This window comes from Phocoena sinus, chromosome 12 (assembly GCF_008692025.1).
Source record: "Phocoena sinus isolate mPhoSin1 chromosome 12, mPhoSin1.pri, whole genome shotgun sequence".
Lineage (NCBI taxonomy): Eukaryota > Metazoa > Chordata > Mammalia > Artiodactyla > Phocoenidae > Phocoena > Phocoena sinus.
In genome coordinates, this window is record NC_045774.1 from 17,136,736 (window position 1) to 17,162,691 (window position 25,956).

The following is a 25,956-nucleotide window of genomic DNA, read 5'->3' on the forward strand; positions in this document are numbered from 1 at the left end:
TCCTCCCAGTGTAATGATTGTGTTACCTCAGGGATTGAACCCAGGTACTCTGCATTGAGAATGCAAGATCTTATCCACTGCAGCACCAGGGAAGTCCCGATGTAACTATTTTGACCCCTTATATGCTATAAGTCCACCCCACACTTGACCATTTCTAGGTTAGAAGTCATTTGTACCTCGGAATTTGGAAATTACTGTTCTTGGCTTTTAGGGTTACTGTTGAGCAGTCAATGCCATTCAGATTCCAGATGGTTTATGTGACCTTCTTTTTGCTTTCTGGCAGCCTTTAGGGTCTTCTGTTTATCCCTAGTGTTCTGAAATTTCACAACGATGTGCCTTACTCTCTATGTTGGGTGCTAGGTGGGTCTTTCTAATCAGGAAACTCCTTTTACTTCCGGGAAATTTTTGTTTATTGTTTCATTGATTTCTTCCATTTTGTTTTTTGTTTTTTCAGCTCTCTCTTTCCAGAACTTATTATTTGGATATTTGACCTATTGGACTGACCATCTAATTTCCTTAGACTCTGTCCCATTTCCTATCTAGTTCTGTCAAATTTCCTAAACTTTATCTTCGAAGCCTCTTAAAAATTCTTTCTGTTTTCAGAATATTCTTTTTTTTTTTTAATTGTATTTGTTTTTCTTCCTCTTGCCTCACTGAGCATACTCAGTGTGTATATACATGTATGTATACACATAAACAAAAATACAAGAGAACAAATCCATACTTTTATTTATTCACTTTTCAATAAGTTTAAATCTTCGAAGGGTACAGCATCACATGGATTCTGTGTCCAATGGCCTTAGGAGGAAGGTTGCTTTGGAATTTGGCACCAACGGTGCCGCTGGTTCCATGAACTTGAGTTACCTTTCCCCAGACTACTCTGGTTTTGTTGGGTTTTCCCACCAGGAGTTACTGTGTTCGGGGAATTCCCTGGTGGTCCAGTGGTTAGGACTCTGTGCTTTCACTGCAGGGGCCCAGGTTCAGTCCCTGGTCTGGGAACTGAGGTCTTGCAAGCCATGGGGCACGGCCGAAAAAGAAGTTACTATGTTCTTTGCTTTGTACACAAAAGCACATCTCTTGGCTAGACAGAATTTAGTTTCATCTCGAGCATATACACCTTCAATTTTCAGAAAAGCTGTCTGCTCCCTCTGGTTCCAGGGACCCCGCTTCTAGCCAGCAAAAAAGGCCTTGGACCATAGCCTTCCAGATATATGTCGTTTTAGAAGTCCTGTTCCCAGCAGGCCTCCACAGGCTCCAAGATGGCTGAAAGAGCCTCAGTGTGTATTTTCGATGCAATTCTGTCCCTCAGATTGTCTCTGCTACCTTTGAGTTCATTTTCCCCACCCATCTGTTTAGCTGTCTTTCACGTCCACTGCTTTCTCCTGTTATCTGATGATTCTTTGTTTATACTTAAGACTGAGGCACCAGAAATCAGATTGGAAGCGCTGCATTGTGGGGCTTCCTTTCCCAGAACCTTCTTAGGGTTCTCAGTTCCAATACGCTTCTTCCTGTGGGTGTTCTCCACACCCCACACCCCATGTAATTAATTTTCAGTTGCCTCCGTTATATTCCACATCAGTTGCTACTGTTTCCCTCAATCTGTGTTCAATCTTCCCAACTTTTGTTGGCATTTCTCATTTCTGTTATCCAGCCCCCTACCCCGCATCATTGCTGTTCTTGTGGTTTTATTTTATTTCCCTCCTTATTTCAATTTTGCTGCGATTTGAGGAGGGAGTGGCGACAAAGAACATATGTTAATGCAATGTAGTATGTATAACGAGACATCATGCTTCTCCTATGTCTTATTATCACACTTTCAACACGCTCCATATCAACAGTCTATCTCAAAAATGGCTGAAAAGGTATCTCTTTTGTAGAATGTGCTCAGAGGAAACAACTGCCCATCAAATTTTCTTATCCCAAGATATCCTTCTTCTGTGACACTCTTTTGATCTATTTCTTCATTAAGGTAATAAAAGGTTACCATTTACTGAGGACCTACTGTGTGTACTTTACACTCAATATGTCTCATTTCATCTTCACAGAATCCCTGCAAGGTAGGCGTTATTATACCCATTTTACAGACAAGGACTGTGGCTCAGAAACTTTTCCCAGGAAACTCAGCTGACAAGATGTGGAGCCTAGATTCAAGGAGGCATCAGTCTAACTTCCAAGCTGACTGCTCTTTCCAGGGCACTTTGCTGCCCATCCCCAGGGGTTGTTCAGTGCTTGGTGACAGCTGTGACAGCAGGAGTAACACACCAGGAGCTCTTTGATAGAATATAATTTCCATGCAGGTAGAGCCCTCACCTGCCTTGTCTACATCCATCTCCCAAGCACAAGAATAATACTTGATGCACTGAAAACACACAATCAATATTTTTTAAATAAACCAATGAATGAATGGATGAACATGATATCCTTTAATTCTCAGAGCAACGCAGTCATAACTCTTACATTACCCTTTCATAAAAGGTTAGAAAACAAGTTTCAGAAACGGGATTTCTGTTTCCTGGGGATCTGCCCTTTCTAGGAAGTGTTGTTTTTATGTAATCTGAGGAATAACCCGTGCTAAGGTGTCAGCTAGGACCTGAGAGGATAGCTGAGTTGGCTTGGCTTCATGAGTTCAGAATTATTCATCATTGGAGAAGGTGTAGAGGAAAGGGAACCCTTCTACACTGTTGATGGGAATGTAAATTGGTGCAGCCACTATGGAAAACAGTATGGAGGTTCCTCAAAAAACTAAAAATAGAATTACCATATGATCCATCAATCCCACTCCTGGGCATATATCCAGACAAAAATATAATTCAAAAGATACACGCACCCCTGTGTTCATAGCAGCACTATTCACAATAGCCAAGACATGGAAGCAACCTAAGTGTCCATCGACAGATGAATGGATAAAGAAGATGTGGTACATATATAGAATGGAATACTACTCAGCCATTAAAAAAGAATGAAATAATGCCATTGGCAGCAACATGGATGGACCTAGAGATTATCATACTGAGTGAAGTAAGTCAGAAAGAGAAAGACAAATACCATACGATATGTGAAATCTAAAGTATGACACAAATGAACTTACCTACAAAACAGAAACAGATTCACAGACATAGAGAACAGACCTGTGGTTGCCAAGAGGGGGTGGGTGGGGGAGGGATGGACTGGGAGGTTGGGATTAGCAGACGCAAACTATTATATATAGAATGGATAAACAACAAGGTCCTACTGAGTAGCACGGGGAACTATATTCAATATCGTGTGATAAACCATTATGGAAAAGAATATGAAAAAGAATGTAAATATGTGTATAACTGAACCGCTTGCTATATAGCAGAAATTAACACAACAGTCTAAATCAACTATACTTGAATAAAATAAATTAAAAAAACAGAATTATTCAGCATTCATTCAACAAAATACTAGTGACTGTTCATTATGTGCTGGACTGGGAGACTGAAATTCATTAAATCTCATCTTAGCTTCACAATAATCCTGCTAGGTAGCTAGTCGTTCTAAAACCAGACTCTTAAATATCCATTTGCCAACGAAGAGTTCGCTTAAAATTCAAACTCTGTTTGAGAATCTGGACTTCATTTTAGTGTCCTGTGTTTTCTTGGCATTTTGGAGCAGTTTGATGGTTTTAAACAATTAGTTCCGGGGCTTCCCTGGTGGCGCAGTGGTTGAGAGTCCGCCTGCCGATGCAGGGGACACGGGTTCTGCCCCGGTCCGGGAAGATCCCACACGCCGCGGAGCGGCTGGGCTCGTGAGCCATGGCCGCTGAGCCTGCGCGTCCGGAGCCTGGGCTCTGCAACGGGAGAGGCCACAACTGTGAGAGGCCAGCGTACCAGAAAAAAAAAAAGAAAATTAGTTCCTTAAAGGGCACATCTAACTTAATTTTGTATTTCTGTTAGGTATTGCTTGAACTTGCACGATTTTTTAAAAATAGTTCCTTAAAGGGCACATCTAACTTAATTTTGTATTTCTGTTAGGTATTGCTTGAACTTGCACGATTTTTTAAAAAAGATGGGATTGTTTTGGACACTTGAAAGTGCCTTTTGACCTATTTTTGAATAGTTAAGCTCTTTTAAGTCAGTTTATGTAAAAAGCCTTTTATTCAGAATTTAAATTAAATTAAAACTGAATTTAATTTAATGATGTTTATTTCCAGGACACCTGAATGGTTGTAAAAATGCTCCGTAGGGGACTGACGTTACATAAGATATTCTCCTGCCAGGCTGTAATGAGTAAAAAATGAAGACAGACACCTAGGCAACCCACTTACTACCCCATTCCTCTTTTCCTACTTCCTCTCCCACCACTGCTGTCCAAGGAGGAGGTGGGGCTCCTCCTGGCTCCCTATTTTTGCCAAATGCTATGTTTCCTTGATCTCTTGAGTCAAAGGAAAGAACTCAGGTGGGTCACGGGTCACTGAGTGGAAGTATTGGAGGCAGGTAAAACTTCTGGTAACTTCTCCAGCAAGCTTACCTCCCTATTCATCCAAAAACTATGCCCTAAAACATCAGTGGGGCATGTGAAAGGCTTAAAATAGGAATGACTAAAACAGCTAGAGAGATAGATAACTTTGTAGCATTTGTAGTTACTTTATTAATTGTAGAAATGCTTATAATAATCCAAACAGGTAGCAAAAGGGAGAATTACATTCTTTCTGCCTGCCTAACACATCCTTGGATCAGAATTTGTGAAATTTGGTAACTAGTTGAATGTGTCCCTATTTTTTTTTTGTCCCTATTTTTGATGGGAGAAAATGGAATCAAATTGCTCAGAGCAATTTGAGGGAGAGGTAAGAGCTCAGCGTTAGGCGTATGAGTAATGGAATGACTTTAGAACATGGACCTGTCAAACTCAATGCTCACAAACTGTATACTTTGTTACTTTTTTAATAGGTCAAAAATAGATGATTCTTTAAAAAAAAAAAAAGCACAACTGTATCTATTTTCGTATTTGGAAAACTACTGGGGTGTCAACCTAATTTCAGAAAGAATTTTTTTAGAATTCCCTGGACATCATCTGGAATAAAGATGATGTCCTTCCGACACTGCAGTGCTAGGTGGGTGGCTAAGCTCATCTGACCCTCAACCGCTGTGGGTCCCCAGAGATTCTGATGAGTGTCCCTGAGGCTGACTTACTGGTCTGGGCATGATGAACTAAATGTCCTTCCATGCTATAAAATTCTACCATTCTAACTTTTCAGGCATTAAAATTATATTTTGAAAAGCACATCCATAGGGATGGTCATCACCAAAGTGGACTTCACGACGTTGCTGACCGTGACGGCTGAATCGGCCACCTGATTGTGCGATAAGCCACATCAGCTGCAGGTACATTCTTTTTAAAAAAATATTTATTTATTTATTTTTGGCTGCTTTGGGTCTTTGTTGTTGAGTCTCTGTTGCTGCGTGTGGGCTTTCTCTAGTTGCGGCGAGCGGGGTCTACTCTGTGTTGCAGTGCGTGGACTTCGCAATTGTGGTGGCTTCTCTTGTTGTGGAGCACGGGCTGTAGGCATGCGGGCTTCAGTAGTTGTGGCAGGAGGGCTCAGTAGTTGTGGCACACGGGCTCTAGAGCGCAGGCTCAGTAGTTGTGGTGCATGGGCTTAGTTGCTCTGCAGCACGTGGGATCTTCCTGGACCAGGGCTTGAACCCGTGTCCCCTGCATTGGCAGGCGGATTCTTAACCACTGCGCCACCAGGGAAGCCCCTGCAGGTACATTCTTGCGTGAAGTGTGCAGGCTCTGGGACCAGACTGCCTGGGCTCGAGCAGTGGCTCCCATACATCCCAGTGTGTTGTCTTTCCTTAACAGTAAAATAAGGATTGTATGTACCCACCTCACAGGGTTGTTGTGAGGATAAAATGAGCTAATATGGGTCAAGAGCTAAGAACAGTGCCTGGCACCTGGTAAGTGGTACATTAAATGTCAGTCAGGAATGTATTTCTATCATTTTTATTTACGTGAACTATTTGAAATCACACAAGGTGCTGTTTAGTTACCAATGCACAGGAGTGCATTCGTAGGTATGGTAAATGGACAGTTGCTCCTTTTATTGGGACTGATATATATACACTAATATGTATAAAGTGGATAACTAATAAGAACCTGCTGTATAAAAAAATAAAAACAAAGACACCCACAATTGCCCCTTTTAGAATCCCAGAATGCAATTTCCCAGCAATGCAAGTGCGCATCTCTTCCTTTCACTTTGCAGCCACCTCTACCAAACAGCTTTCTCCTCAGCCCCTCGCTCGTTTCTTTGCACGTACATACAATTTTCCTTCTTCCTCCATCATAGCCGACTTAATTCTGCTTTGGGAAATTTTTTTCCCAATACTTAACTCACAAATCCCCTGAACCCTCTTCTTCTTTTCCCTCACACTTTCAAGTTTATTTCATTTTTAATCACCCAAGCGATGTGGGAAGTGGCTGGTAAAAGCTAGAATCAGGCTATTGACAGTCTGCATCAAAATGAAGGGGGGAAGTTGCAAAAGGAGAGTGTCCAAGGCTGGAAGGAAGGGGCCCAGAGTCCTCCTGGTTTCAAAGTTCTATGTCTGCCATCTCAGATTTTGATCCATATTTTATGACCACTTACCTTCTACCTCATGTGGGTTAAGCACTAGACTAGAGCTTTTAGGTGGATTATCATTTGATGCTCATGGTAACTCCTTGAAGTTAGGTATTACCCCCAGCTTACAGATGAAGAAAAGCAAAAATAGAGAGGTAAATAACTTACCCAAGACCACATAACTGGAAAGTAGAGAACTAGAGTTAGAACCCATACATTCTTATTCCAAGCTCCATTCTCTTCCCACTATTCATAATGCCTCCCTTACATAACCGTAGAAGTAAAATAATAATGGTCAAATTTCATCAGTGTCATGCCCTTGAAACTACAAGTTCCATTCAGAATTCCATAGAAGTTTCTATATAGCTCTTCATCCTCCTCTAAATAAATGAACTTTTTATCCAGCGCTCACTGCATCCATCCATCCATCCATCTATCCTTTTATTAATTATTTACTATTAATATATTCCAGCATTGTAATAAGTCCTGAAGAAATCCCTATCTTTAAGGAGTTCTCAGTCTAGGGAAGGGGGCCACGTGTAAATAAAAATTTACAATATAATGTGGTGAATGTTAATACATAGTGGTACTTATAAGGTTTTAGAGAAATGCAGGAGGGGGGGAGGGGAATTTCTAACTTTTCCTAGGGGCAACTTTTAAAACTAGGATCTCTGGTACTTTAGAAGGTCAGGGAAGGAATCACCTGAACTCGTGCAAAGTTTTCTCAGAAGAGTTTATGTCCAAGGGAGGAGAGAAGTGAGAGTTTGACTGGGGCATCACAGAAGAGTTTTAACTGTGTTAGTGTTTGAGCTGATCAAGAGTTTGCCAGGAACCAGAAGAGGAAGAGGATATTCCAGGCAAAAGCAACTACAAATGGAAAAGTACACGCAAATAATTTGCTAGGACTCCTACCTAGAGTACCATTCAAAGGAGTAACAGGAGACTAAGCACCTAGGATAGGTGGGTTTGGGTAAAGAAAGGAACGGTATGCAAGGCCAATAATTAATTCTCAAGGGTACTAAAAATGCTCTCAAATGCATTATTACAGTTCATTGTAAAATTGATTCTTCAATGCCATTAAACAAAATGATAGAAGGTCCTTCTGTCCATTTCCAGAAAGTTGCAACAAATTCTCTATATTTTGGGATAAATTTGCATTCAGGAGTTGAGCTGGGAGCCTAACCTTGTTTCTGGGGGATAATGTGTTCTGAATTCCAAACAATGGTTTACAAAACTCTGGAGAGCCATGAGGCTGTGACTTGGCATATAGTGGCACAGCCTTAGAGACAGGCCTGATGTTCAAACACAGGGCAGGGAAAGAGGATATGGCCCCAAATGAAGACTTGCTTGTTACTCTAAAAGGGGCAAGAGAGCTTTCTGGAGGTGAATTTTACTTGAGGTAATAGAGGTTAAATTTCTTTTCTTTTTTTTGGCTGTGCTGTGAGGCTTTTTGGATCTTAGATCTTAGGTCCCCGACCAGGGATTAAAGCCGAGCCCTCGGTAGCGAAAGCATGGAGTCCTAATCACTGAACCACCAGTGAACTCCCTAGAAGTTAAATTTCTGACATGGGTTTCACCCTGAAGTCTCTGCCACATTACTTTTATTTTCTTCCCGAACTTCTGGGGTTGAGATTAAGTAAGTTAGTGAAATTAAGATACATATAAATATAGCTGTATCTCTATATAAATATCTATATCTGTATACTCATCTGCCAGAGAGGAAGGTGGTCTGAACTGGAAATGTTTCTATAGATTTCAAGGCTCACTCGCCAGTCTCCTCAGCTAGGACAGAAGCCATGTTTCTAAGCCTGAGAATTCCCCCTTCTGTCTGAGTTGATCAATACATCTTTTTGCATCCTCCGGCACAAAAACCCAAATGTGCTTCCTTTTCTAAAAGGGAGCCTCTGTCTCGCTGGGATTAAGAGAGCATAGTCCCATGACACAGTCTGCACTCAATTTTTGGCATCTGAAAAACCTTCCCCCTTTCAAGAACTGTGGGCAACCAGTCAAGAGGGAACAGTACATTGGCATTTGGACTGAAAATCTTACCTGCCAACTGGGCTGCTCTTAATGTATTTTTTCTGAAACTGGGGGAAGCACATGTAACAGGGACAGGCTTTGTGCTATCGGAACATTTTTGATGAGCACATCTGCACTGAGTTGAAGGGGAAGCCGGCCAGCTGTGTTTGTTCACTTTCTCCTGTACCAGCTTTCCTCGGACTCTTGAACACTCTCGTAGGGCAACTGTTACCTCTCAAGACTCATATTTCATTTCTTTACTTTATTAATCCCACAACCGCGGAATCACACATTTTATATGTAGTTGCTCTAACTGACACTCTAGCACGTTTCTCTCAATTACTCGTCACCTTCTATACTTTAGTTCTGGTGTCAATCTTGCCAAGAAAGTGAGTGGAAATTGACCCAAAGAGAGTTTCACTAGCTTCATATGTTCAGACTGATACTTCTTCCAGGGTTCCCTTCCACAACGTTATTTTCATTCAACACGTATTTATTGGGTATCAGCTGTACCAGGCACTGTCCTCAGCTTCTCAGAGAAAAGGGTGAGCAGAATAGGCTTCTGGAAGTAACCCGAGAGGCCTCCACTCACCAAAGCCCAGTCCAGACCCGGAGAAGGAGCCAGAAGGGCCTCCGGAGCCTGGCTGGGGCGGGGGATTATGGGGGTGGAGGGGCGGAGGGGAACTCAGCATCTATGCCTCAAGCTGTGGGGTACTCAGACCCTTGTTCATAACCACTGTTGCCTTCTTTTTCCTTTAATCATTTTTGATGAACAAATCTAATCTCCTTTTTAATTTAGAAGAAAAAGAACCTCACATTCTATAACAGAAGTTTTTCAACAGAAAAAGAAGGAAAAAAGTTGTTCAGCCGGCTGAGAAGAAGACTTCAGTAGGATATTAAATGCTAAATAGTTAATCAGATGGTCCCGGTCCCCTGAGGCTTGGAATATGAAGTTCAGAGTTCCATCCTTCATTCCTGGCATATGTGGAAATATTTTAAAATAATTTCATAGATAAGCTGAGGGTAGAAAAGCTCTCGCTTTTTAACAGTAAAAACTTTTCTTGGCTTCCAGAATCGTTTTAGAGTCTGGGGGGGGAGAATTTTATATAAATATCTACATAATATTTGAATGTATCTTATATAAATGATAAGTCACAAAAACGCAAAACCTGGCAGAGAAATTTCTGGACAGCGGAGGCTTCTTAGCCTCTTGAAATTCTGATCGATTCATTGGTGGCACTGAAAAGCCCACAGACTGACGGTTACTTTATACCTGTTAGCTGTAACAGTCCCCTCCCGAATATTCCTGCCCAAAGGTCAGAAGGACATTTCCTTACAGAAAAGCAGTCTTAAAGTTTGAAAACACACAGCCTACATACCCTGCCGTCTAGGTCCTCCATGAAGGGAGCTGCCGTGTTGCTATCAGGCCATACGTTCGAATGTTCTCCAACTTCCTTTCTGACTCAGATCGAATGAATTCGCAGCGCTGATGTAAGGCTCTTAATGGCAATCTGTTTTCAATTCAGGGCAGATGTGGGACACTCTTGTAGCTCTAGGGATTATCAACTTTAAACAAATCGCCTTTAGGATGATAAGTCAAGAGGCAGTAACTGCTTCCTGAGGCCTCCTTGGGGTTCTTTCCAAATGCTTAACATATAACACAAGAACTATGGCTCAAAAGCAGGTTTTGCTCCTGAGGTTCCCAGGCTTGAGAACGAGGCTTGCAAATACTCCTCAGAAACAGAGCTTGTAAATACATCTCAGAGCGAATTCAGATATTTTTGTAACGTGCCAAAGTGATCAAAATGTTCCTGCCCCCCGTCCCCCACCAATCTGTCTTAGCACTATGTTTAGTCCATGGAGTAGAGCTTTTCCACAAATTGAAATTGAATTGTTCTGGTTCAGAGTTTTCTTGGCTCAAAGGAAGGAAGGGGAGGATTATTCCAAGACTTCCACAGAGAAACATCCAGAAATCAACTTAACATGATAAGTTTAATGTTCTAGAATTAGTGTTCCCGTGGCATGAACTGCCTACAACTCGGAGCACCCTCTGTTCGGAGACCACTCTGTAGGGCTGGCTCATTCGCCAGGATTTAAGACTCAAAAAAAACCCATAGCGGGTGCTTAGTATAGTTTAACCCCATTTAATAAACCTGAAAAGAGGTTTAAAAAAAAACTACTAACTTGCAAAAAATCTGAAGGAAAAATTTTAAGATTTTTAAACAAAACTTTCCCCATAAAGCACCCACAGATAAGTTTAGGTATAAGTAACACTAGTGAAGAGTCAGAAAATAGTCACAGTACATTATATATTTAGAAAACACAGTCTATTCTTTAAAATTAATGAGTGTGACATAATGAAGCTACGTGGCAAAGCATTAAGTCACCCACCAATGAACACTATAGCTACAGTTTCTCTTACCTTCATGGGGAGACAGAGATTAAACTTCCACTAGCTTACACATGTGCTAAATAACCATGGAGCAGCATTACACGAGGGTGTTAAGAATTCTGGATGGGACATAAAGGGACCTGTCCCCAGGTTTCTTTAACTCAGTGGCTGTGGACAAGCCACTGCCCAGGCCACAGTTCCATTGGTAAAGTGGCTGAATTAGGTGGTCTCTAAAATCCAAACCTCACGTATCAGTTATGATGCATTCATCAAGACTTGGTAGAGAACAGAGGGTAAAGGGCTTTTCTTTCTTTTGTTTTCAAGAATAATCACTAAATGCCACTAGGTGGACATCTCAGACAAAATTTTTTTCCACCTTGAAGCATATATTTATAAGTATGGCCACAAGGCAGGTTTTAGCTGAAAAGTTGGATCTGAAGGGTAAAGAAAGCTACTACCTTATCCAAATCAGACACCTAGATTTTTTTATTTATTTATTTTTTTGGTTTTATGGGCTTCTGGGGAAACAGTTAGCTAAGGCATACTCCAGAATTGTCACCCTGCTTACGGGCATCAGTAATGTACTCACTTAGCAAAGTTATTAGGATTCGTTAATTTTTTTTTTTTAATTAAATGAGGTAAGGAAAGTCAGACGTTGTCAGTGAGCAGTGGGTAGTTTCGATAGGTAGGGTTAAGGTGGGGGATACCTGGTATGGAGGATGGAGAGTGTGATGTGGTGAAAAAAGCATGGAATTATGAGTCTAGTTCCAGGGCTACTACTTCTACTACTTAGCTTTGAGGCCTTGGCCACCTGACTTCTGTTTTCTAGGTGTCCATTTCCTCATCTCTACAAGGAAGGCATTGGTCTCTCCATCCTCTTAGTCGCCCAATAATCAAAAAAGAAATTCTACCCCATAGGATGTAGCTTTTATTTTAGAGTTTGACTCTCAGAAGCACTGAAGCCAAGACTATAAACTCAGTGTACATCTGATAACAACTGGAGATCAGGCAGATCTGCAGTTAACCTGTGATACGATCTTTTTTGCAACTGTGGGAGATCCTCACTCACCTGCAGAAAAGAGCTCAGATATACCAGTAAAGTCCTGTTACATAACATCATAATGATAAACATTTCCTTTCCACAAACTTATTTACATTCTCAGCTATAATTTGATAATATATGAACATTTAAAAAACCATGTGTAACACTGGCATTGTGGGTTGAACTGTGTGTGCCACCTCCCAAATTCATGAGGTGAGGCCTAACCCCGGTACCTCAGAATATGATCTTCTTTGGAGATAGGGTCTTTACAGAGGTAACTTAATCAAATCATTGGGGTGGGCATGAATTCAATGTGACTGGTGTCCTTATAAAATGGGGAAACCTGGACACAGAGACATGCTTAGGGAGAATGCCATGGGAACAAGAAGACAGCAATGTACAAGCCAAGGAGAGAGGCCTGGAACAGAGCCTTCCTTCACAGCCCTCAGAAGGAACCAACCCTGCCAACATCTTGTTTCTGGACTTCTGGCCTCCAGAACTATGAGACAATAAATTGCTGTTGTTTAAACCACCCCATCTGTGGTACCGTATCTGTGGTACTGTAACGTAGTAACGTTACAGCAGACCGAGCAGACTAACAACTGGCACCCTCTGAACAATGACTGTGCATTGTCTTACATCCTACTATGTGCCAAACACTCACATAAACAAATCAAGGTACTCTAGGGTTTAAGACTGTGAGAGCTGGAAGAAACGACCATTGAGACTGGGTTGACAGTGGACAAAAGCCATCAGCAGCATTATTTTTGTAGTTTTTTTTTTTTTTTGAGGTACGCGGGCCTCTCACTGCTGTGGCCTCTCCCGTTGCGGAGCACAGGCTCCGGATGCACAGGCTCAGCGGCCGTGGCTCACGGGCCCAGCCGCTCCGCGGCATGTGGGATCTTCCCGGACCGGGGCACGAACCCGTGTCCCCTGCATCGGCAGGCGGACTCTCGACCACCGCGCCACCAGGGAAGCCCTTATTTTTGTAGTTTTAAAGATGCCTTCTCGCCCCCTCCATTCCAACACACAATGTAACACGACTGATTCAACAAAGCACACAAAGTACAAAAAAATATAAAAACCTAAAGAAGCCCAGTGTTGGGGAGGGTGCACACCTGGGAACACCCATGGCTCTGTTTTTATTCAAGGTACCGTGTGCTGACTCATCACAGGAGTTGGGGTCACCTCTGTTACTCTACCAGCTCCTCCACAGGGCGTGCCAATCCAAGCATTTACGATATACCCTCTTATTAATCTTAAGAACTTTTCCCCAAATCAGAACAGATGAAGAAATAATGTGCTATTATTTCCAAAAAGTTAGGCTACACTGATTCTCTCTCTTAAGGCACATTATCAAAAATAAAGGGAAAAAAAATAAAGGGAAATGAGAAGAAATGGGCATAGTGAATGCATATTAAAGCAAGCATTATTACATAGAGCAAGTTGATAATAGTTTCCAAAGATAAAATTCAGACCGGATCCAGCACCATTATTCTCAAATGCCTTATCTGGCAAAGTTTGGAAGTGAGTACGTTTTATAAAACCATTATGAAGGAAATGCAAATACTCTGAAGCTATATATTAATTAAAATCAATCTCCATTATCTTTTGTCTTAACAAGCTCAGAATCAAACATAGTCTCTATTCAATAGTGACAGTACTCATGGCTCAAGTAAAGCTGAGACAAAGGCGGGACTCCAACAGTGCAGCAACTAGGAAGGAGGAAAGTTTTACAGTGAATTACTAGGCCAGGCAAGTGGATGTGGCCCCAGGGGAAGTGGGAAGATTCTGCAAGATGTAACTTTTCAAGGCAATGTTAGAATGTTCAGTGGGAACTGACAGACCAGTGATTCTGGCAGTTTGATGCTTTCGAAACAGTGAGGAGTGGAATTATCTGTTGCAATGCACAATTAGCATTGAGCTGAGTTTTGCAACTTGAATATCAGCAGTTAACATTTTCCCTTCAGGTTTGCCTTAGTAACTTGTCAGGATGTTATTTACATTAAACCTGATCTGCTTCACTTTCCCACGAGAGCTAAAAGTAATAACTTAGGCTTTATAGAGCTGTACAATATATATCTTTTGTAGGGGAAAAAGTTTTAGTTACGACTGTCCCATTCCCCTGGTCCACACCAAAACTTGAGTTTATTATTTTATTTCACAATATTCAAATGAAGTCAGTGGTTCTCACCCCTGTCTGCACATTAGAATCAACCAGAAGCTTTTAAAAATCCAGATACCTAGGCCACAGCCCAGACCAATAAAGTCAAAATCTCTAGGCATGGACCCAGGCTCAGTACTATTTCTTTTTCCTCCCCAAGTGATTCCAATGTCCATCCGAGTCAGGGAATAAAATATTTCTTTCTTAAATGAAAGAATTCTTCTTTTGGTGCATTGCTTGGCATTCCAAATTGTTTGATCAAGAAAAGTTTCAAAACATTGAAAATCTTATCCATCGGTCAAGATTTCCTGAACTAGAAAGGGACTGGTGATGATTCTTGCACAAAGAGAAATAGCTAACAGTTGTGTTATTTATTGTTCACATAGTTGGTTAACACACTTTTGCCTTCCATTCATACGATTCATAAAGTTTCATGTGGTTTAGAGATGAATCAAGGTGAAGATTTAATTTTTTTGGCCACGTCACGCGGCATGCGGGATCCCAGTTTCTTGACCAGGGATGGAACCCCTGCAGTGGAAGCATGGAGTCTTAACTACTGGACCGCCAGGGAAGTCCAAAGTGTGAAGATGTTAGATGATATCCCTTTTAACTCTCAGACTATGATTCAACACAGTATTTCTCATAATGGTCTGCAGAGAAGAGGCAGCTGGAGGTGCTTGTTGAAAATACAGATTCCCAGTTCCTTCTTTGGAGGGTTGATTCTGTAGTTATGGTGGGTCTCTGGGGCTCCTTATCACCAGGCAAGCTTGAAAAATATTTTATTCCCTGACTTGGGTGGACATTGGAATCACTTAGGGAGGAAAAAAAGAGTACTGAGCCTGGGTCCACTCCTAGAGATTCTGACTTTATTGGCCTGGGTATCTGGATTTTTAGAAGCTTCTGGTTGATTCTATTGTGCAGACAGGGGTGAGAATCACTGACTTCATTGAAACAATAGTCATTTAAGTGAAACAGGTGTGAAAGCAATGTCTACCATTCCCATTAAGATATTCAATGTGCTTTTACATACATGTGTCTCACTTGAATCCTTGAAAATCTGCTGAGGTGGGAAGAGTGGGCATTTTCTTTCTCGTACAGATAAGCAAACCAAAACTCGGAGAGGTGAAGTGGTGTGATTGAGGTACCACTAGAAGTAGAATTATGGAACTGGTGACATCTGTCTTATGGATTCTACTACCTTGCCTATGTTTCTTTACTCCTTACTAGCTCACCAGTTGTCCCAGCCTTCCTTTAAAAACAAAACAAAACAACACTTTTGGTTGCCTAGAGCGACCAAAAACTTACATCAGAATTGTTATTAATAATAATACTAATAACCACATCAGCAGCTAACATTGGGTCCTTTCTATACATTGTGCTAAGTGCTCTGCATGCATTAGCTAATTGTCTCAAAGACTCTGTAAGGTGGGTTACCATTCCCATTTTACAGGTGAGGAAACTGAGGCTTAGAGAGTAAGTAACTTGCCAACGGTCACGTTCCTATGCAGCACTCTTCTTATTTCATCTAAATCTCTTCCTATTTTCCTTGCAGCTAACCGAATTTCAGCAAGTGGCAGAGAGAAAAGGATCTGATAAAGTAATTCAGAGAAAGCTATTATGGACAATTACAGATTTCCTGAATCATATTGCCACTTCTAACGTGGAGATCAGATCTTTTAAGAAACTTCTCGAGCCAGCCATTCAAAAACGTGAGTATCCAGCACTTAAAGAGTTCATCTGGAGAATCATGGGCCGTTAATTCCTAACTACCTGCTTTGTCTATGCCTGGGTTAACCGTGTCATCCCAGAGACAGTCCATAATACACTGACTTGGCGTCTGAGGGCTTGAGCCTGAGTCCCAAATGCTTGTTATTTGCTGTGGGATCTTGAGCCAGTCCTATCCAGGATGTGGCTTAATGCTCTGAGAGAATCAGGCCCAGTTGGAAAATTAATCAATATTCTCATCTTTCTTTTTCTAAGGTTTCCAAAGTACTGAACTTATTTTTCTTCCCTGGCTCTGTCTGTTGTCGCTGTTGTTCTTGTAACCATTTTTACTGTTACTATATAAATGAGATATACTGTACTAGATACTACACAATAAAATGAAATATACAGTATATTTTACCAATAAATAAAGTGCCTAGCACAGTGCTTTGTAGAGCAAGCAAATATCTGAGACATCATCGCTGTTGTCAGCATCATTCAATGTATTATTTGTCCATCATAATTAATTGCTGATAGTATAGAAAAACGTACAGAAATAGTAATACGTGACAGTGACTGTACATTTACTCCCTTCACATGTACAGAACTTATTTTTCTTATTTAAGTATGCAGAGCTCAAAGTAAATGAAGTCAAGGATCAGGTTCCTAGAAGTTCAAGAGGATGTGTCTTCTGTTTAGCTACAAAATCTCTTCCCAGAAATTAGGTACTATTTCATGACGCTGTGAAGAGGGAAAAAAGGTAAAAGAACAGAGTTTCTTTATCCCTCCAATTCTGAAGACTGTCACCTGGTGGGGGGGGGGGGGTCCTAGCTAACTTCCTGCAAAGTTATACTTATGTAACGATTGAGGAGAAATTATTCTTTTATGTATACTATAAAGAGAATAAGGCTACTGGGTCAACTGACGGAAGCTTAAACTGTGCATCCTCTAATATATAAATCTCGATTTATTCAACAAATATTAACTGAGCACTTACTCCGTGCTCCACGCTGGGAATACAATGATAACAAAGGTCCCTACTCTCACGAAGCGTTCGTTTTTAGGTGGCACACGGACAAGCGACAAGGACACAAACAGGCTAGTAGAACAATAACTGTACTAAATTTCTAAAAAGAAACCATCAATGGGCTGAGATGGAGACTGTTGGCAGAGGTATCCTCTTCAGATAGAGCGGTCAGGAAGAGGTGACTTCGAACCGGAACAACATGAAGTCAGCTATTACGTGTGGGAAGAAAACCACTGCAGGCAGAGAGGTTCGTGAACGCAACGTCTCTGAGGTGGGGAACAATGCTTGGTGCAGTCGAGAAATTGGAAAAAGTCTAGTATAATTGGAGTGCAGAGAGCACGGGAGAAGGTATGACATCAAGCCGCAAGATGATCAGGGGCTGGGTCACCCAGCCCTCTGGGCCATGGTAAGGAGTATGGATTTATTTTAGGTGCAGTAGGAAGCCACTGAAGAATTTTAAGCAGAGAAGCAGCGTGATCTGATTTGTGTCTCAATGTAATTCCTATTGCGTGTGGAGAACGGACATTGAAGATAATGATGACCTTTCTCTTCCCATGGCTGCAGTGGTTGAGAGTCCGCCTGCCGATGCAGGGGACACGGGTTCGTGCCCCGGTCCGGGAAGATCCCACATGCCGCGGAGCGGCTGGGCCCGTGAGCCATGGCCGCTGAGCCTGCGCGTCCGGAGCCTGTGCTCCACGACGGGAGAGGCCACAACAGTGAGAGGCCCGCGTACCGCAAAAAAAAAAAAAAAAAAAAAAGTTAAGACACTCAAAATTCCTCCTGGGCCAGCTCAGAAATACATCCTCCATTGTCACGTACCCTTCTCTTTCCATTGACCAGACAGGGGCAGGAAAACAATAAAAGTCAAACTCTCTTTACCCCACGATAGTTTTCTTTTCAGGTTTCAGTTCAACGCAAAGCGTATTTCTATGGTTGAGTTATGAACTCCAAAAACAGAGGCTTGTCATGGAAATGCAGACAGACGCCTCACTGCAGCCACGTTCCTGGGCGCCGCTATAGTCATCAGTTTTAATGAGAGCTGTCAATATCGCCTCCAGCAGAATGGTTGCCCTGGGCTGACGTTCTGGGCTGTGCACAGGTGCTCTCGGCCAAAAATGTAATGTACGTCATTACGTTATCAATGAGGCACAGATGCGCTTTCTGTCTGAACTCAAGGTGGTGTTCCTGCCGAGTGTATAAGTCTTTCAGCGGGCCCGGGGCTGTTTGTATCAAAATGCTGTTCTAGCTCAGTGAACCTGAGAAGTGCATTCTGCTTCTCCAGGACAGGAGTTTAGAAAACATGCTTAAGTTAAGAGTGCAAGAAGGCTGGGCTCTCAAAAGGCAGGTACAGGATTTCTTAAGAACATGAAACTCAGCCCAACACCTTCTGCTTTTTCAGTGAAAACTTCAGCCGCTGCACGTCCATTCATTGACTCCTCGGGATTTTTTTGGGCACCCACCCTGCGCAGGTACCCTGAAGAAGTTGAAGATGATTCTGTCAAGGACCTTGCCCCCAGGCACTCTGCAAATATTTCTGCCATTTCTGATTTTCCCTGCCAACTTCTTTAGAATTGACTCTCAAGATCTGGGTCTGCGCTGCCACTCCCTGAGACTCTAGTTCTAACATTATGGTGTTTTTCTACTGAGTTCAATGTTTAACTTAACTTTACATCCCCAGCGGTGTCTCCTTTTTCCTAAGCTTGAAACCCCCGTTCACTGAACTTTTTGTTATTCAACTTGGTCCCTAGGATCTATCTGACTTGAAGCCAGGTTTTTCTTAAAGCTGGCAGCTCCTGCAGTTAGCCTAGCTTCTTACCTTGGCTCTGCCAAACCAGTGTGGATACCTGGATGCTGAGAACTGGCTTTGAAGGGCACCCAGGGGCCACCACCGACAGGGCACTGCACCTGCCTCTGTTCTCAATGTGAAGTCACCTGTCAGGGATGGAATGGTGGCTCAGGGAGAAAAAGGGTACCTCCTCCACACAGGAGGGAGTTTTGACTCAATCCTGACTTTGAAAGTGACATTGCCTTCCTTGCTGTCCAGGAAAACTGTTCTCTTACACAGAAGCTAAATGGTGAGAAAGGAGATCAGTGCGCTGGCTACCATGCAGTCTCCTTACTGTCATTTCTGTTTTAAGCACAGAGATGGACACAAGACACAAGGAAGACACTGGGAAGTGTGTGTGTGTGTGTGTGTGTGTGTGTGTGTGTGTGTGCGTGTGTGTACTTGGAGAAGCGTGCAGTATTTTCCTGGGCCTCTGAGAGCATCCAGCTGAGGAAAACATGAGACCAGCAAGGTCAGGACCCAGCATTACCCAATCCTCTCTCCTTCAGCTTGTTGTACACCCCTCGACTGATAACCAAAGATGACAGAGGCCCCTGAAGATAAATGGGCGCTCTTCTTCGCCATTTCCTTTCCACCCCCATCCCCATGCCTTACTTCAGGTTCCCGCTTCCCCACCCCCGACTAATCCCCACTCCTCCTTTGAGTAATGGTTTGGCAGTGGCATCACGAAGGGGTGGCTGGTGGCATTAACCCTGTCTCCTGGCCCCTCATCCCTCAGGGATGTGGCCATTGCTGGGGAGCTCAGGACTGTCGTTCCTGCCATCTGCCTCAGAGCCCCAGAGCTCTGGGCCAGCAGCAGTGCCCTCGTGGTGCAACGGCTGTTCTGCATGGCTGGCCTCGCTAGAAAGTGAATCTCTTGACGGGCAATTTGCTGCTGCCACCTGTATCAAGAAATCTTTTGCTAAGACTGTGAAATGCACGAGACCCCCTCTCTGCTCCCAGGCTTAGCTTTCACATGTTCTGCTTCTCCTGAATGTACATTGTCCTGTTTGCATTTCCAGCTGGTACTTGAAATATTCTGATCACCTCTCCTTTCTCCTAGGCAGATAGTCACATGTTTTATAAGTGGTAGGAAGGCAAGGAGGCAAGGACATAAGGGACCCAACAGGTGACAGTAGGAAGTAAATGTCAGATGTGCTTCTGACTCAGGAAGACTTGGGCGGTGCTGCAAGCCCCTCCAAGAGAATCTGAGTTTGGATGAAATGCAGAGGTGGAAGGGTTGACTCTCTGTCTAGGGATTTACCGCGGACTCTCTCTTGTCAAATATCAGGTGGAAATCTTCCTGATGATCACCTCAGGGCTAGAAGATTTGGACAACACATTAATATTTACAAAGTGCTTTTTAGGAGCTGTACCAACTATTATGCAAATTCAAAACAAGTTACATAAGAAGCTGATTAATGTTATTGTATTAATATATCAAATGTATAAACTGTATCGTAAGATTTTTTGGGGGCAGGGGGAGGCAGGCAACTATAATATGATTAATGTAAGTTAAGTGATATTTTAAAATAATTTATATTCAAAATAGAAATCTTTTCCAATGAATATTTCATAATTGAAAAATTAAGCTTCTTCAAATTTCATGAAAATTGAAAGGAACATTATGAAAGTGGTATCCTCCGATCTCTATTCTTTTAATATTTTCAAAAGATCATATATTTCAAATAGATGAACATATTATATTTAATCTTGGACTAAGAAAATCTGGTTCTTAAATATGCTATTTTGTTCAGAAATTAAAAACGAGGGAAATAATAATTTTAAAAGCCAAGCTTGGGACTTCCCTGGCGGTCCAGTGGTTAGGACTTCGCCTTCCAATGCTGGGGGTGTGGGTTCGATCCCTGGTCAGGGAGCTAGGATCCCACATGCCTCACGGCCAAAAAGCCAAAACATAAAACGGAAGCGATATTGTAACAAATTCAATAACGACTTTAAAAATGGTCCACATCAAAACAAAAAAAAAATCAGAAATTGAAAAAAAAAAAGACAAGTTTTACAGTGCATTGAAAGGATGTTAAAATGATGAAAAGTGCCTTAGTCTTTAAAAGACCTCATCGTATCCCAACCAAAGTCCTCCTCCCACAGATAAGGTTTGGCTCACTCTTACTGTAAGGGGCCCCAGCGGTGAGAGGCAAGGTCTTCTTCATGACAGGGAGTCAGTTCTCAGCCATATTTCTGCCAGGCATTTCTTTTTTCTCCATCGACCTTATAATTCATTTATGCAGTTGATAAAAATGTATTAAGCCAGGTGTGTTCTGGAGGGACAATGATGAGTAAGAACAGTCTTAGCGCTGCCGCATGGAGTGAAGAGTGACAGGCAGTGAAGCAACAGCAATGGAACCAGGGCTGGGATGGGAGGAGAAGGAGGGTTATCTATGGAGCCTTCACCAGGAGCAGATCCCACAACCCTGAGTACTGGTGAGAATGTAGGGGGTTCAGGACATTGGGCCCTTGCTCTGAAAGAAGAATCCAAGAGAGATCTGGATTTTCTCTCTGCTCACACAGTTCATTTGAAATTTGAGGACAGTTTACACAATTGGCATCGGCAACCCCATCTGTTCCTAGAATTTTGGCTTAGCCCTAGACACAAGGAACACCCTGAGTGTGGTGGATTAACTTTGGTTCTGTTTAATTTTCCTAACCAAAAACATTGGTCTTGAATGACTCCAAGCTCCCCTGGAACACGGGCTGCCCCCCTTTGGGTATAAGCTTCCCCCCCATCCTTGCAGACAACAATCTTTGAGTGCCGTCCAGTTATAACACACAGGCAGCCAAGGTAACAGAGGTGAATAGAAATAGGAAAAATACCAGGCTGTTTGCATTGGGACATGGTAACCGTGAAATGAGCAAACATTTAATTTTGTTTATTGAGGTCAACATGAAAGCTGTTGAATCTCTTATAACAACTTTGTGACATTTGATGCATGCCTTTTTGAAACACCTCAAGCTGAGCTTGTTGTTCTGAAATGTCAGAATGTTCCATCCTGGTAAGCAGTCAACTCGTATTGAGTTCTCCCTTTGTGCAGAACGCTGTGAAGTGTGGCTGAAATGCATAAGGGGGACGAAAGAGGATACAATGAAAACTGGAAGCTGTGAGTCAGGAGACAGCGAAAACAATCTGAAAAGCCTTTCTGGTTTTGCTTGATTTCAGACTGCATTCATGATCAAGGGGGAGAAGCCCACCCATACTTTCCATGCGAGCTTTACTTTTATGGCCCCCTTCTCAATGCAAGGGGTTACTTGGGCAGTAAATTTTGCCCACTGAGTGAGGTAATCTCAGAAATGGCAGCCTGAATTTGTGAAGAAGCTGTGTGTCATCTTGGACCCAGGCAGAGATCTGCTAACCTTTGAGGCCAGGAAGCCTTCAGACAGGGCCTGGAAGAAAGGCAAGCCAACAATCTCAGGCCTCACCTCTTGCTCCTTTTTTCCATTTACCTTTGATGAGGGTATGTTGGCAAAATAAAATATTGAGAAGTCACGGGAATTGCCTGGTTGTCTAGTGGTTAGGACTCCGTGCTTCCACTGCAGCGGTCATGGGTTCAATTCCTGGTTGGGGAACTAAGATCCCACATGTTGCGCGGTGTGGCCAGAAAGAAAAAAATACTGAGAAGTCATAATTATATAGAGGATAAATGAACAGGCTTTGGAGTTCTGAGGTTTAAACCAAGGCTTCACTATGATTAACTCTATGACTCTGGGCAAGTCGACCTCTGTGAACCTCAGTGTCCACATCTGTAAAATGGGGGTAATAATAATATCTACTCAGGGGGTTATTGTGAGGATTAAATGAGATAACAAATATATAAGTAGGTTAGCCTAGGGCCCAGTCCAGAAATGTTTATAGATGTTAAGCTATTATTATCTATAATTATGTCAACTCTATGGGAAAAAAAAAAAATCACTGCTTTAATTAGGATTCCTTAGTTTGATAGTTCCAAAAATTGCCCAGTCTAACACAAACAAAAAGTTATGTGCATTCTAACAAGTTAAACATGGGAAAACAAAGTATTCATTTATTAATTCATTTAACAAGCATCTATGGAGCATTTTGTACGTGCTCAGCCACGGGCGAGCCACTGAGGGTGCAGACATAAGAGTAACGGCTCCCATTTGCTAGGAACTTGAGTCCAGTGGAGGAGAGCAACACATAAACTCACAATGACAATATAGCATGTGTGCTTAATACATGTGGCTTGGCAGATCTATGCTTTGAAAACACAGAGCTCAGGAGAGAAGAGCATGTAATACCAAAAGGATTACATGCTGATTACACTCTAACATTCTCATTCTAAAGGAATGGAAGAGGGAAGTCAGGAACACAGGAGAGATTACTGCAGGCCCTGCCTCACACCCTGCCGAGCTCCCAGCCTTAGAAACTGGCTTCTCCCCAGCCTGGGATGTCATTCTTTGGTCTTTAAGATAAATGCTGGCCTTGGACAGGAGCTTAAGGCCAATCCTCTGTAACTCAGGTTTAAGCCAAGTTTGCAGTCAGGGCAGCCTTGACCATATGCCCCCAGTCCGATACCTTCTCTTCTGGCCTGAACGTTTAGAATCAGAAATGGGCTCTTTCTTCTTTGCACATCTTTAAAAACTCTAATATTGGCTGTGAACTCCATGCTTATGGGTGGAATCCTGCTACCTCTTAAAGACTTTACCAATGACCTTTCCTGCTCCCTAGGGTCTGTGTTGGTTGGTTTGTTTTTGGTAATAGCTTTACTGACATATAATTCACATAGCATACAATTCATTCACTTAAAATGTACAATTCACTAACTTTTAGCATTATTCACAGCTCTACCATCACCACAATCACCTTCAGAACATTTCATCACCCCCAAAAATCCTTTGCACCCCTTAGCTGTCACCCCGATCCTCCTATCCCTCCAGCCTCTGGCAACCACTAATCTACCGTCTATCATTACAGATTTGCCTATTCTGGACATTTCACATAAGTGCATGCTACGGCTCAAATTATAGCCCCCTAAATCCATATGGTGAAGTCCTAACCCCCAATGTGACTGCGTGTTTGGAGACGGGACTTGAAAGAGGTAATTCAAGTTAAATAAAATCATAAGGGTGGGGACCTGATCCAACAGGACTGGTGTCCTTTTAAGAACAGGAAGAGACACCAGGGATGTGTGTGCAAAAGGAAAGACCATGCGAGGGCACAGGGAGAAGACAGTAGTCTGCTAGCCAAGGAGAGAGGCCTCAGGAGAAACCAAACCTGCCAAAACCTTGATCTTGGACTTCTAGCCTCCAGAACCATGAGAAAATAAACTTCTGCTGCTTAAGCCCCCCAGTCTGCGGTACTTTATTATGGCAGCCTTAGTAGATTAGTGTAGTAGATTCATACAATGTGTGGCCTTTGTGTCTGGCTTCTTTCACTTAGCATAATGTTTTCAAGGTTTAATCCATGCTGTAAGATGTATCAGTACTTCATTCCTTTTTTGATGACAAATAATATTCCATTGTATGAATAAACCATATTTTCTTTATTCATTTTGATGGACATTTGGATTATTTCAACCTTTTGGCTGTTATGAATAATGCTGCTATGAACATTCATGTACAAGTTTTTGTGTGAACATGTTTTCATTTCTCTTGGGTACGTATATCTTGGAGTAAAATTTATGGGTCATCTGGAAACTCTATGTATAACATTTGAGGAACTGTCAAACTCTTTTCCAAAGTGTCTATACATTTTACTTTCTCACTAGCAATGAATGAGGGCTCCAATTTCTCCATATCTCTGTTAACATTTGTTACTGTCTGTCTTTTTGACTGTAGCCATACTAGTGGGTATGAAGTGGCAGTTCATTGTGGCTTTGGTTTGCACATCAGTAATAACTAATAATGTTGAGCATCTTTTCATGCGCTTATTGGCCATTTGTATATCTTTGCTGGAGAAATGTTTATTCAGATCTTTTGCCTACTTTTAATTAGCAATTAAGTTTTTTTAGCAATTAATTTTCCATTTGACTTTTTATTGTTGAGTTGCAATTATCCTTCATATGTTCTGGATACAAGTTCCTTATCAGACATAAGATTTGCAAAAATTTGTCCCATTCTGTGTGTTATTTCTTCATTTTCTTGAAGGTGCCCTTTAAAGCACATACGTTTTAATTTTGATGACATCCAATTCATCTAATTTTTCTTTTGTTGCTTGCACTTTTGGTGTCTTATTTAAGAAACCATTGCCAAACCTAAGGTCATGAAAATTTACTCATATGTTTTCTTCTAACAGTTTTACCATTTTAGGTCTTACATTTAGATCTTTGATCACTTTTTTTTTTTTTTTTTTTTTTTTTTTTAAACATCTTTATTGGGGTATAATTGCTTTACAATGGTGTGTTAGTTTCTGCTTTATAACAAAGTGAATCAGCTATACATACACACATGTTCCCATATGTCTTCCCTCTTGCGTCTCCCTCCCTCCCACTCTCCCCATCCCACCCTTCCAGGCTGTCACAAAGCACCGAGCTAATATCCCTGTGCCTTGCGGCTGCTTCCCCCCAGCTATCTACCTTACTACGTTTGTTAGTGTGTATATGTCCATGACTCTCTCTCGCCCTGTCAAAACTCACCCCTCCCCCTCCCCATACCCTCAAGTCCGTTCTCCAGTAGGTCTGCGTCTTTATTCCTATCTTACCCCTAGGTTCTTCATGACATTTTTTTCCCTTAAATTCCATATATATGTGTTAGCATACGGTATTTGTCTTTTTCTTTCTGACTTACTTCACTCTGTATGACAGACTCTAGGTCTATCCATCCTTTGATCACTTTTGATTTAATTCTGTATATGGTGTGAGGTAAGGGTTCAACTTCATTCTTATGCATGTGGATAGCCAGTCACCTCAGCATTATTTGTGGAAAAGACTATTCATTTCCCCATTGAATTGTCTTAGGAATTTGAATAAAAAATCAACTAACCATAAATTTGAAAGTTTATTTCTGGCCTCTCAATTCTATTCCATTGATCTAGATGTCTCTCTTTATGCCAGTACCATACTGTCTTGACTGTCTTGATAACTGTAGCTTTGTGGTAAATTTTGAAATTGAGAAGTGTGAGTCCTCCAACTTTGTTCTTATTTTTCAGGATTGTTTTGGATATTGCGAGTTCCTTGAAGTTCTCTATGCTTTTCAAGGATCATCTCTCTCTGGTGCCTGTTGCCAGGATTT

At 41.9% G+C, this 25,956-nt stretch overlaps 1 protein-coding gene and 1 pseudogene across 1 annotated transcript in view; both read right to left on the bottom strand.

The window, feature by feature from the left end:
- The window catches only part of SASH1 (SAM and SH3 domain containing 1), an 862,598-nt gene that overhangs the window by 239,089 nt on the left and 597,553 nt on the right, over positions 1–25,956 (bottom strand). The window lies entirely within an intron of this gene.
- LOC116763272 lies at positions 751–2,329 on the bottom strand (annotated as a pseudogene).